The 11,132-nt window shown below is 42.4% G+C and overlaps 1 long non-coding RNA gene across 1 annotated transcript in view; it reads left to right on the plus strand.

Moving 5' to 3' along the window:
* The window catches only part of LOC110291652, a 62,808-nt gene extending 55,432 nt beyond the window's left edge, over positions 1–7,376 (plus strand). Inside the window, exon 4 of the long non-coding RNA XR_002377590.1 lies at positions 7,002–7,376. This is a non-coding gene — a long non-coding RNA (uncharacterized LOC110291652). The remainder of the gene's footprint in view (positions 1–7,001) is intronic.
* Positions 7,377–11,132: the final 3,756 nt, after the last annotated feature.

Genomic DNA, 11,132 nt, shown 5'->3' on the forward strand with positions numbered 1-11,132 from the left:
AACTCAGAAATCCGCCTGCCTCTGCCTCCCGAGTGCTGNGATTAAAGGCGTGGGCCACTACGCCCGGCTAGGCAGCTGCTACTTTACTGCCTGAAGCCAGAATAGGAAGGCTTGCAAGGAAAGGATGAAATGGAGACATTGTTTATAACAATTCAGATAGGCTCACTAGACATTGGTACCAGGACTGCTCTTGTTTTTATTACTATCGCCAAAACACAGTGGTCTACTTAGCAGCATTGATTAAAAGAGAGCTTGCTTATTCTTTGGGTTCCAGTGAAGAGCTAGTGAATGACACTGTGCCAAGGTATCAGAGAAAGTGCCAGAGAGATTACTCCAAGGGGAAAGGGAAGAATCTGGTGAGAAACAGGAAGGAGCCTTTCCAAAGCCCAAGAGGTTCTCTTTACAGGATAAAGCAGGTGCATTGTATGGCTAAGTTCTGTGTTCTCACTAACAAAAGTTCTGTGATAACAAAGAAAGCCTGCACCATGTAGCAAACCCCAAGGAAAGGAGAGCATTGTCAAAGGGCCAGTGCAGAGAGTAAGTGAACAGGAATTTTTTGAGATATAGACCTTCTGACCCAAGGATGTTTAGAACTGGCTTTGTTCCCCCAAGGGTTCATATTACAGCATATGAATTTGCCAGGCTTTGGATACACCCCTCATAGGCCTACATGTTAAAGGCTTAGCTGCCAGTCTTCAGTGTTCACAAGTGTGGCGGCACTAAGGAAGGAAGGTACATCACCAAGAACACACTATAAAAGGGCATTTGGAGTCCATGTCTCCTTTGTAACCCCTCTCTGTATTGATCTAACACATACTCCTTTCCACTGTGGTGTGCTGCCTTGCCACACGTCAGAAGCTGTGCAGCTAAGCAACCAAGGGCTAAAACCTCTAGCGCTGTGAGCCAAAATCCTTCAAGTGTCAGAAATGAACAGAAATTCAAACAACCCTGAATTATCCCCATATGCACATACAAACCAAACAAGACCAAAACACATGGGCACTTGTTGACCAAGTCACCAAGTCAACCTAATGACTTGGAGCCTATCCATAGAATCACATGATTATATGCAGTGTGACCAACTGCTTCAAGCTCCCGTGTCTTGCATACACAGGCAGTCTTCCCTCCCACAGATGAAAATAGCATGAATTCATTCAGTGCAATCATTTGAGTCCTCCAAGAACAAAATTCTAGTTCTAGTTCGCCATGACATATTAACTGAGTGCAACTTCATAATTAATATTCACTACACACACAGTCATGTATACACACAGAGAGAGAAATGTGTTGCCTGACTCCCAATGATAAACTGATGTGATATTGTACAGAAATGAGTTATTGACAGATACAACGATGCAATAAAGAGGAGACTGCTGCAGCAAGTGGACAATAAGTCCATTCAAATCAGTCACAAGTGAAGCTAAAGAAGGGAAAAGAGTGGGAGCACTGGCACTGTGGATGTTTAAGAGATCATAGCAAAGACCGAGTTCTCACACTAAGGTAAGTGACTGTAATTAAGGAGAGGAAGGACCCTGCAGAAATGGTGCTTCTCCCAAGTAATAACAGCAGACATCCACCACAGCAAAGGAATTCTCAGCAACATCCACATGGTGGAAATTAGAGAAGCGAAAGTGTGGGAAGCAGAGCTGATCACAGAAGACCATGACAGATCTCAGAGTTGCCTGAGGCCAGCTCCGAACACTGACGGACTTCCAAAGCCCTTCTTTCTTTCTCATGAAAATACCACATGTGACTATTTTCCATAGTAATTTACTTTTGTATGCCCTTCTGCTCTTCATGGGAAGGTGAGGTCTCCCCAAATTGGATAAGATTACTCCTGTTAATTCATGCTAAACCCTTAGAATTTCATGATGCTAAGCCTATCCTTAGCATATCCTTTGTGCAGTAGTAACCTTTTTATTTGCCTTGGCCAAGCAGAACTCAAGGCTCATCAGTTTTTCTCCATGAGCATCAGTTTAGTCACTGAATAATACACTTAACTGCAGTTAACTCACATGAGCCACACCCAGGCTTTAACATACCCAATCCCCACATCAGTTCTTCCAGCAAAGTAGTGTGCACATTTCCCACTCGTTTTTTATACCTTGGAGGGAGAATGAGTAAAGTGCTTTTATAGAGAACACAAGTCATCAAAGTAAACATAAAGATTTCATGCATCGTGGTAAACATGGTGTGTCCCATGTCACCAGTATAAAGGTGGTATCTTTGGGTTTTGTTTTGTTTTGTTTTGTTTTGTTTTGTTTTGTTTTGTTTTGTTTTGTTTTCAAAGACACGGAGGCTGGAGAGATGGCTCACATGTGAAAAGCTCTTCGTGCTCCAGCAGAGGACTCAGGTTAGGTTCCCAGCACTCACCTGGCACCTTGTAATCCATCATATATATCACAGGCTCCAGGGAGGGATCTAGTGCCCTCCTCTGGCCTCTGCAGGCACTAGCAACATGCAGTGACTTGCATGCATACAGGCGAAACATTTACACACATAACATAAAAATAAATACATCCATTTTTTACAAAGAGATGCAACATGTTTCCCATTATGTGGCTGTTAATCAAAGAAATGTTAATTTGTTTTGTTTTCATCTGGGATACAGAAACAAAATATTTCATAAGTAAGTCTGAACTTATAATTCCAACACTAATTGATAAATGCTGCACCCCCAACTTAGACGTTCTGTCTTTGAAGCTTTCTGGGTCTTCACGAATACCGCTTTGTGTGTTGTAAGATAGTGCACTCTGTAAATCACCTATTTTGCAAGCATCAAGGGCCTGAGTTCTATCCTCAGGACTAACTTGTCTTTTAAAGCTTGACTTAGTGGTATATGCTGGCAATAGCAGCCCTGCATGATGGATGGGGACAGACAGATTCCTAGGGCAAGCTGGTTAGGCTGCCTAGCCTATTCAGTGAGCTCCTAGCTATGGTGAGACACCCTGTCCCGAAAATACTCAACATGGATGGTGTCTGAGGAAGGGCACCCAAGACTGACTTCTGGTTCTCATATATCTACGATCTACGCCCACACACGTGTGCACCCATAGACACGCAGCAACAGGGTGGGGAGAAGAATGGCTTTGTCATCCCACTTAGTGTGCAAAAAGCCTATCCTGTTCCCACTGCTGTACTGCTTCTGGGCAAGCCCTCTCAGGAGGTCCTGTCTCTGCTTGCTGATGGTAGGGTGGAAGTGAGTTCCTGGCAGTCACAAGCAAATGAACCTAGTAGTCAGGGGCAAACAAGGTGGAAGAACTAACAAATATATCCCCCCAGGGATGACCTGGAATCAAAGGCTCTTTGTGTCTTGAGAATCAATGACTGATGGCTGCTTCATCTGTCATCTCCCTAGAAAAGCACTTCCAACTTGCTCTCCCAGTCCTCCGAGAATTCAGTCAGGTCTGAGCAACATGTATTCTCCAAGGCCAGGTCCACACAATAGAGCTGTCTGTGCAAGGAGCATTGTCATCTGTATGTTTATCAGGGTGTGGTGAATCTGGCTCATACACCCAAGGACAGTCAAATCACACAGTAGCAGGCAGCCTGCAAGAACATGCCTTTTAGGGTGATTTGTACGACTGAGTTGTTTATGTGGTTATTGGAGGGTAAGACCCCGACTTTTCCTTCTCTATGTTATAAAACCTACTACTGTCAGTGCATGCAACATTTGCCCTCTCAGTAAATGAGCAGATTAAAATGCCCCTTGCAATGAGCTTCTGATTTGTTTCATGCCTAGTTCAAACTAGGAGCACGTGGAATAGATAAGCTATAAATGCTGGCTGGGTAAACACATCTTTAAACTGACCCACCTCTATAAATGGTGGCCTTAAGCTTTTCCCATTCTGTCTATCCTGGTCCAAACGATGGCCTTTTCTTGCTTATGGATAGCAAGACAAAAGTAGTGGCTTAAACTGTGCCAATGGTGCTCCCTTCTTTTTCACACTGCTAGAAATAGGGCCTAGGGCTTCTTTACCCATGCTACACAAGTGCTCTACCACTGAGCTACGTTTCCAGCCCTAAACTATGCCACCATTACTTTAATATACAGGGGACTTCTGTGTTAACTGTTCTTCTTGCTATTGTAGATGTTGGAGGCAGGCCCTTAGTCACTAGGCCTTGCTTAGGGATTGAGCTTTCCAAATGTTAAGAAATACAGGGAAGCAGAGGTCTCTGCTTATTTGATAGGAGATTATCTCTCAACACAATCCAGGCACAGACAGGAGCAGCTACAAACAAACTTATCATTCAAGTTATTCCTGGTTTCCCTGAGGCCTATGAGTGACACATTGAAGTTCTTCATCTTAGTATGTAAGAGAAACCCTTTAAACTACTGACAGTTCATGGCTTCTGGGAGAGGGAGAGTCAGTTTGGGTGGGACCCCCGATAAGCTGCCCACACTCCAGTTTTCCCTTCTGTGCTAGCATGTCTTTTGGTTTTATACTTCTTCAAGCCACGTTTAGGCAAGCCACACCGTTGAGGTATCACAGGTATATCAATGGCAAAAATCATCTCTGTCATTTCTAGGAGACACATTCTCACAGCAGATTCCCTGACCCTCTGACTCACTCTTATAATCATTGTTGCCCCTCTTCTGCTATGTTTCCCGAGTCTGAAGTGCAGGAGTTGTGTTATAAATGTACCAACTGGGACTGGGCACCTTATGGTCAGCTGTTCAATGCGTTGTGAGCAGTTGTGGGGTTTGGTAATGGTCTGTGTCTGTTTGCAAAGAGAAATGCCTTTGATGAAGATACAATTCTCTGTAAGCATAAGTATTTAGAATGCAGTTAGGGACATGCTGGCTTAGTAAAGTGGCAGTAACGGGTTCTTCTTTAAGATCTATGATCTCGCCAACCAAAGGCTGGGTTTACAGTGCCAAGCCTGCTTTCCAACTTGTTGAGCAGACCTTAAGTCCAGCTGGAGACTACTGGTTACTGCCATGACGTAAGTGCCACTACTGCATGCCAGGCTCTCCGTCTTGTGGTTCATAGGCATCACCGCTGGGTAGGACTGTTGGTTCTTCCCCTCCCTTGGAAGCTCACATGACACCCTTGGTTACTATGAAAGCTTGTGCTAAAGGGGGATCCAGAGTATGTCCTCTGGATCTTGTGTCCAAAATAAATGAAGTCTTCACCAAGCAATACAGACTTGCGTTCAACCTCTGAGAAACAACCAAGGGCATCAGCACTAGCCTATATTGCCTGCATGAGCTCTAGGACTCCTTAGCCAACAACTCAGAAGGGTGTTTCTGGTACTTAGTTGTAGGGTTTTCATTACAGTCTAACGGCTCTTGTGGGGAGCATTGTCAGCCCAAGTGGACTAATTTCACTTAAACTTTGTGAATGCATGTGGTGTGTGTGTGTGTACATATATGTGTTGTGTGTAATTTTAAGTAAAGTTAGTGTGATTCCCTCTGTATTTATCCTTATTGTTACTTTGTCATCTTTCCCTTCCTTTTGCTCTGTACTGACCTTCCTCTTTCCCCCACTATATAGTAGTGTATGCTTATCAACCACCTACACTGAGAATTTGCTTTCATTAATTATTAGGTCAGAGAAATATGTGTCGATTCCATCAGATTTCTCACATAGACAATTATGTCACTTGTTTTACTTGTTACAGTTTTATTTGCCTACATTTTTAAATTTTGAGCATATATTTTTTTCTAAATTTTTCACTTTCCCGTCCTGTCATATTATATTGTCTAGAACTTTCAGTGTGTAATAGAGAATGAAGAGTGACACGGTGACCCCCTTGCCTTATTCCTGACCTCATCAGAAAAGCTCTCAAGTTTCTTAAAATCACACATTTTAAAAAACAAAATTTAAATTGCTAACACTCACCTACACCAAAGAATTCACTAATGAAGGCTTTATTTATTTTTCTAAAATGAAAGGATTATTTTTCTTTGGATTCTGCTTCTTGTTTTATTTAGCCTAATTTCCTTACTAAAATTGGTAATGGGAGCTGCAAGAGTCCAGGTATTATTGACTGCTTGTTAGCTCTTTAAATACAAAATATACAATGTTTTATGGAAGTATATTTTATATATAGTAGAATTCATAATACCACATATATAGTTTAATAGCTATAGAAACACAGATTAATACATTGATACTACAGATAGATTAATACTGGAAAAATGTACTTAATCATAAAACATTAACAGATTTTGTTGTGCTAAATTCACCTTGAGACCTAAATCAAGGGAAAATAATAGGTCACTCTTGTCTTATGAATATATGCTTTAAAATCACAAATTAAATTTCCCAATGTGCACAGTGTTCAACTTGAATTTTCCTTAAGAATGCAGTTGGGCTGAAGAGAAGACTCAGCAGTTTAAAGTGCATGCCACTAAACCTAATGGCCTTAGTTCAGTCCCCAGAACCCCGATGGAAGAAGGAGAGAACCAAGTCTCACAAACTGTCCTTAACATTTCCACATGTGTACCATGGCATATGAACACATGCCACACACGTACACTCACGCATATAAAGACATGTACCGCCCAATGATTTGTCAGAAAACAACAGCCACAAACCTCCCACAACACTGAGAGAGAGAGAGAGAGAGAGNAGAGAGAGAGAGAGAGAGAGAGAGAGAGAGAGAGAGAGAGAGAGAGAGAGAGAGACTGATGCCTGGCCCTTAGAAGCAGCTCTCTCACCTTTCCTAAGAGCCATCCAGGGTCCTGATTTTAAGTTTTTACTTATTGTTTTGCCACACATTAACTTTGCTCTGCCTGCTTTTAGTGCCTGCTTTTAGAACTTTACATTAAGGGAATTGTAGTACCTGTTGATTTGTGCCTGACTTCTCTCAGTCAACTGAATGGTTGTAGATGCATGCGTACTCCTGAGTGAAAGTTGATGAAATTTGTTAGTTTTTATTACTGTGTACTGTTCTAGCGAAATAACAGGCAACAGCTGCTATATCCATCCTAATCTTAGAGTTCAACAAGCCACAACATCTAATTACTTTTTTTTTTTTTTTTGCCTATACAGCCTCCTTCCAGTGAATATTCGGAATGATGTTTTTATTTATTAGGTTGAAGCAGTTGGTGTGCTTTAGAAAATGATCATAGAACATTGGGTCGGGCAGCTCTGTAGAAAAACATGGAAGCAGCTGAAGGTGTTCCTCCCTTTGTTTGTATGCTTCTGGAAGCCATCAGAGGCCATCCATCAAACAACCTGGCCTGTCTTTTGTGCTGTCACACAGGGCTGGAGCATATGGGAAGAATTAATGTGGCAGATGAGAGGAAAATAAGTACTGGTATACAAAGACAAAAGGAGTTCCATCCTGTTTATTCCATTAAGTCTTAGCATTTATTTTTTTTAGACATATGCCATATTTAGGTTATAGAAAAGAAAATGTTCCTTTAAGCCCCGGTCTCAGCAGAGGCTGGGCAGACCTATTGCCATTTCATCTCCCTTGAAATGGAAGATGCAATCTTGGGTTTGAGCTGAGCTGCCTGACATGTGTCAACCTCTAGAAAATTAGCAGGTGTACCACACAGCAGCTTTCAACATGCTGTGAAAAGAAGTCTCTGGCATGTTCCAAGTCTGCCTAGAAATCAAAGCCCTGTTTGCCCCCCCACCCCCGCCCTGCATCTTAGACTGAAAGGTATGGAGCCCTCTAGGCATGCCCAGCCAGCTCACAACGTTGACCAGAGCTGCCCAACCCTAGACAACCAGGACTGTGATAAGACAACCTATTACTGTGAACCACTGACTGGTCGAGAATTTTGTCATTGTGGCCGCCAGAATTCTTTTGTAGTTACGATCCATTAGTGTACAGATTGTTCCACTGGGCACTCCTGTCACTAGGAATGGACTTGGCTCCACCGACCTCACTCTCCATTTGTCCTAGAAAATCAGACCCATATTTCATGACATTTTAGTTGCCAGTTCTGAATACCTGGGAGGCACTTTTCAGATATACATGGGATTTAAGGAGGATTAACAACAATAACCAAAGTTAGCAAAGTTAAAACCTAGGATAAATTTACCTGTAGCTATAAAAACAGATGCACCTGGAGATGTTGTCCGTCTTCCACTGCCAGTGGGAGTGTAAATTGATTTGGACCCTTAGAAACCTTGGAAGTCAGTGGACGTTACTTTGTAGAGCAAAAGCCCTCATCAGTAATGTGCACAGGCTCACATCAGAAAAGCTGATGGCCTGCTGCTGGGTATGTTCAACATATCAAAAGTCTTAGCAGGACCAGTGCCACGCCTGTGAGGAGTAAGCTACTTTTAGAAAGATCGGGTATACTATATGTCCTGAAATTGAATGGCAGTCTCATCCAAAAAGGAATTTCTCTATACCTTCCTTGACTTTAAAAGCTCAAGCAGAGGTGCTGGAGAGCTCGAAGGGCTGCTGGTTGAGATGTAAGAACACAGGCTGTTCTTGTAGAGGAGCCAGGTTCAGTTCCCAACACCCACATGTTGGCTCAAACCCAACCATAACACCAGTTCCAGGAATCTGATGCCCTCTTTTGACCTCTGCAGTCAACAAGCACACACATGTTGAGCAGACATACATGCAGGCAAAACATCCATACACATAAATAAAATAAAAATTAAACAGGTAGCAGAGCATTAACTAGGTGACAGTCCTATCTATAGTCACCTAAGAATACAGCATAGCGTGGTTGACATAGATACTAAGTATTTTTGCTAGCTCATCCCAGATGCTATATCTCTTCAGAGACTCAGCTACTAGAAAAGACAAGATTAGATTTGTTTTCTGAGAGCTTTGTTGAGAATCTCCCTGGGATTGGAGAGATGGTTCTGCAGTTGAAAGCATTGACTGCTCTTCCAGAGGATGTGGGTTCAATCCCTAGCAGCCACATGACATTCACAACTGTCTGTGACTCTGCCCTCATCATGCTCCAGGCATTCACATGGTACATAAACGTACATGAAGGAAAACCACCCATACACATAAATAATAAAAGTGTTCACCTGTCCTCATCACAAACAGCACACCCTGACAGTTTCTGACTTACCCATATCACACATGTCTACCAGCCTGCATTCACAAGCAAGTTCCTTCTCTTTTTTAAGTGACACATTTGTGGTCACTGATACCATGAAATAACTACTAAACTGAGATTTCTTATACTCCTATCTCACATCACAGTAAGGACAGCACAGTAATGTCTTAAATGTATACAAAAGTAATTATTGATGAATTCAAGATAATAAATGATGTGACACGATATGATTGTTATGAGGATGAAATAAAATAAGTCAAAAAAGGCCAATTATTAGATACTGAGCTATTGATGTATTCAATGATTTACTTAAAGCACTGTTGGCGCGGCCTGTCTGCCAAGCATGACTTCACTGCTACCTGGAACAGAATGACCTGGAGAAATAGCTGAGACAATGAGCTGTTCCCTTAACAACCTGCTGACTGACATGTGTGCTCTGTAAAATCTTGCCTGTTTGCCCGCCCCACCTTGTGGTTTTAGAATATGAAATGAGAGTGCAAAATGGACCCAACATTGATGCCTTTCACGAACTGTCCTGGCTTTGGTCCACTGGTGGCATCTCCTCTCTTTCGCTCTCGTTGTGGGAGTACTTATTCCAGAAAGATTCCCACAAGAATATAGCAGCTGACAGTACTCCCAAGACAAAATCCAAAGGCAGCTCTGAACTTTTCCATTCATTGATCATATTACTATATCAATTAAGAGTAGATAAATTATACTTTCAAGCCTTTAGTCTCCTAGGTCCATCTCAAGTTCTCAGTAGCTACATCTGTCTGTCTAATGGATATGGTCCTACTGAAATACAGATAGAGTCATACACACTTTTCCAGAAAGTTATGTTGAACAGTCTTGTCAAATTAGGAGAAGTGGAAACTACTAACAATGGAATGAACAAGTGAGTGGCTTGCTATACAGCAATGAATAGAAACTTAGATATATATCTGAACACAGATAATGTGTGTGAAGCAAGCAAAAGAATCTTCATTCTGGTATCATTTAAATACCCAAATTCCTATTGTGTTTTAGGAATCCATTTTTAGAAAAATCATCGTAGAAGTGGTAAACACCAAACTTAGGCTAGCAATTACCTCTGGCAGTGAGAGACGGGGTGCAACTGAGGAAAGAAAAGTGGGGTAAGTGTGAGCCGTACTGCTTCTTTCTCTCAGGCCTAAGGGGGCAGAGAAGAATCTCTTACTTGGCTGGCATGGTGGCACACACCATTAACAGAAGCACTTGAGGGGCAGAGGTAGGCAGGTAACTGAGTTGGAGCCCATCCTGGTATACATAGCCAACTCTAGCCTAGCCAGGACATAAAGAGGTGGGAAGAGGTGAGGAAGGGAGGGAGGGGAAAGAGCAATCATTCCTTTTTTGAAATTAGTATTAGTATTTATATGTTAATACAAATTATTTTAATTTATCTTTCATATATATATTAAATATAATAAAAATTTTAGGGGGAGGTGGGGTTGAGCTTTTAATCACAGAAGCAACTTTTGTTCCTTCTCCCATCTTTAGTTCCAAGCCACTCAGTTAGTGTTTGCTGACTGGTCAGCCTACATACTAGATCCTGGAATGTTGCAGTTTCAGCTCTCAGCAGATACAGTATGGACACACCGACCTTTCCCCCACCCCCCACCCCCCAGGTTCCAAGAAACACTAGAGTTTCAAATTATGCATTCACCTTAGAAACACCTGTACAGGCCCTTCATCATCAATGGGACAGCAACAAGCAGTAAGAGAGTTTCCTGCCCTTGGGCTTGTCTCTGTGAGTGGGACTCTGTATGGGGAGGCAGGCTTAAATAAGATGGAATGTAAGTACAAGATCAAGTAGGTCAGGTGAGCTGGAAGGGAGACCTGAGGTCCTAGAAGGCTTTAGACACTATGAAGTGGGCCCTTTGGTGACTTTAAGAGGGCACTGACACCAGGTGTGTCAAAGGAAAAGAGAAGGTCCTGAGACAGCAGCATTCAGGAAGGAAGGCCATTGAGTGCTGCAGAAGACCAGAATAGCAGCCCTAACTTGGCCCAAACAGAGCCTGCCTGGTCATTTGAAGGGCTTTGGCTTTTGCTGTAGGTGAAGGGCTTTGGAGAAGGGAATGGCATCTCCTGCTTATACGCTTAAAGAGTCACTCATCTAAGAATA

This window comes from Mus caroli, chromosome 3 (genome assembly GCF_900094665.2).
Source record: "Mus caroli chromosome 3, CAROLI_EIJ_v1.1, whole genome shotgun sequence".
Taxonomy (NCBI): domain Eukaryota; kingdom Metazoa; phylum Chordata; class Mammalia; order Rodentia; family Muridae; genus Mus; species Mus caroli.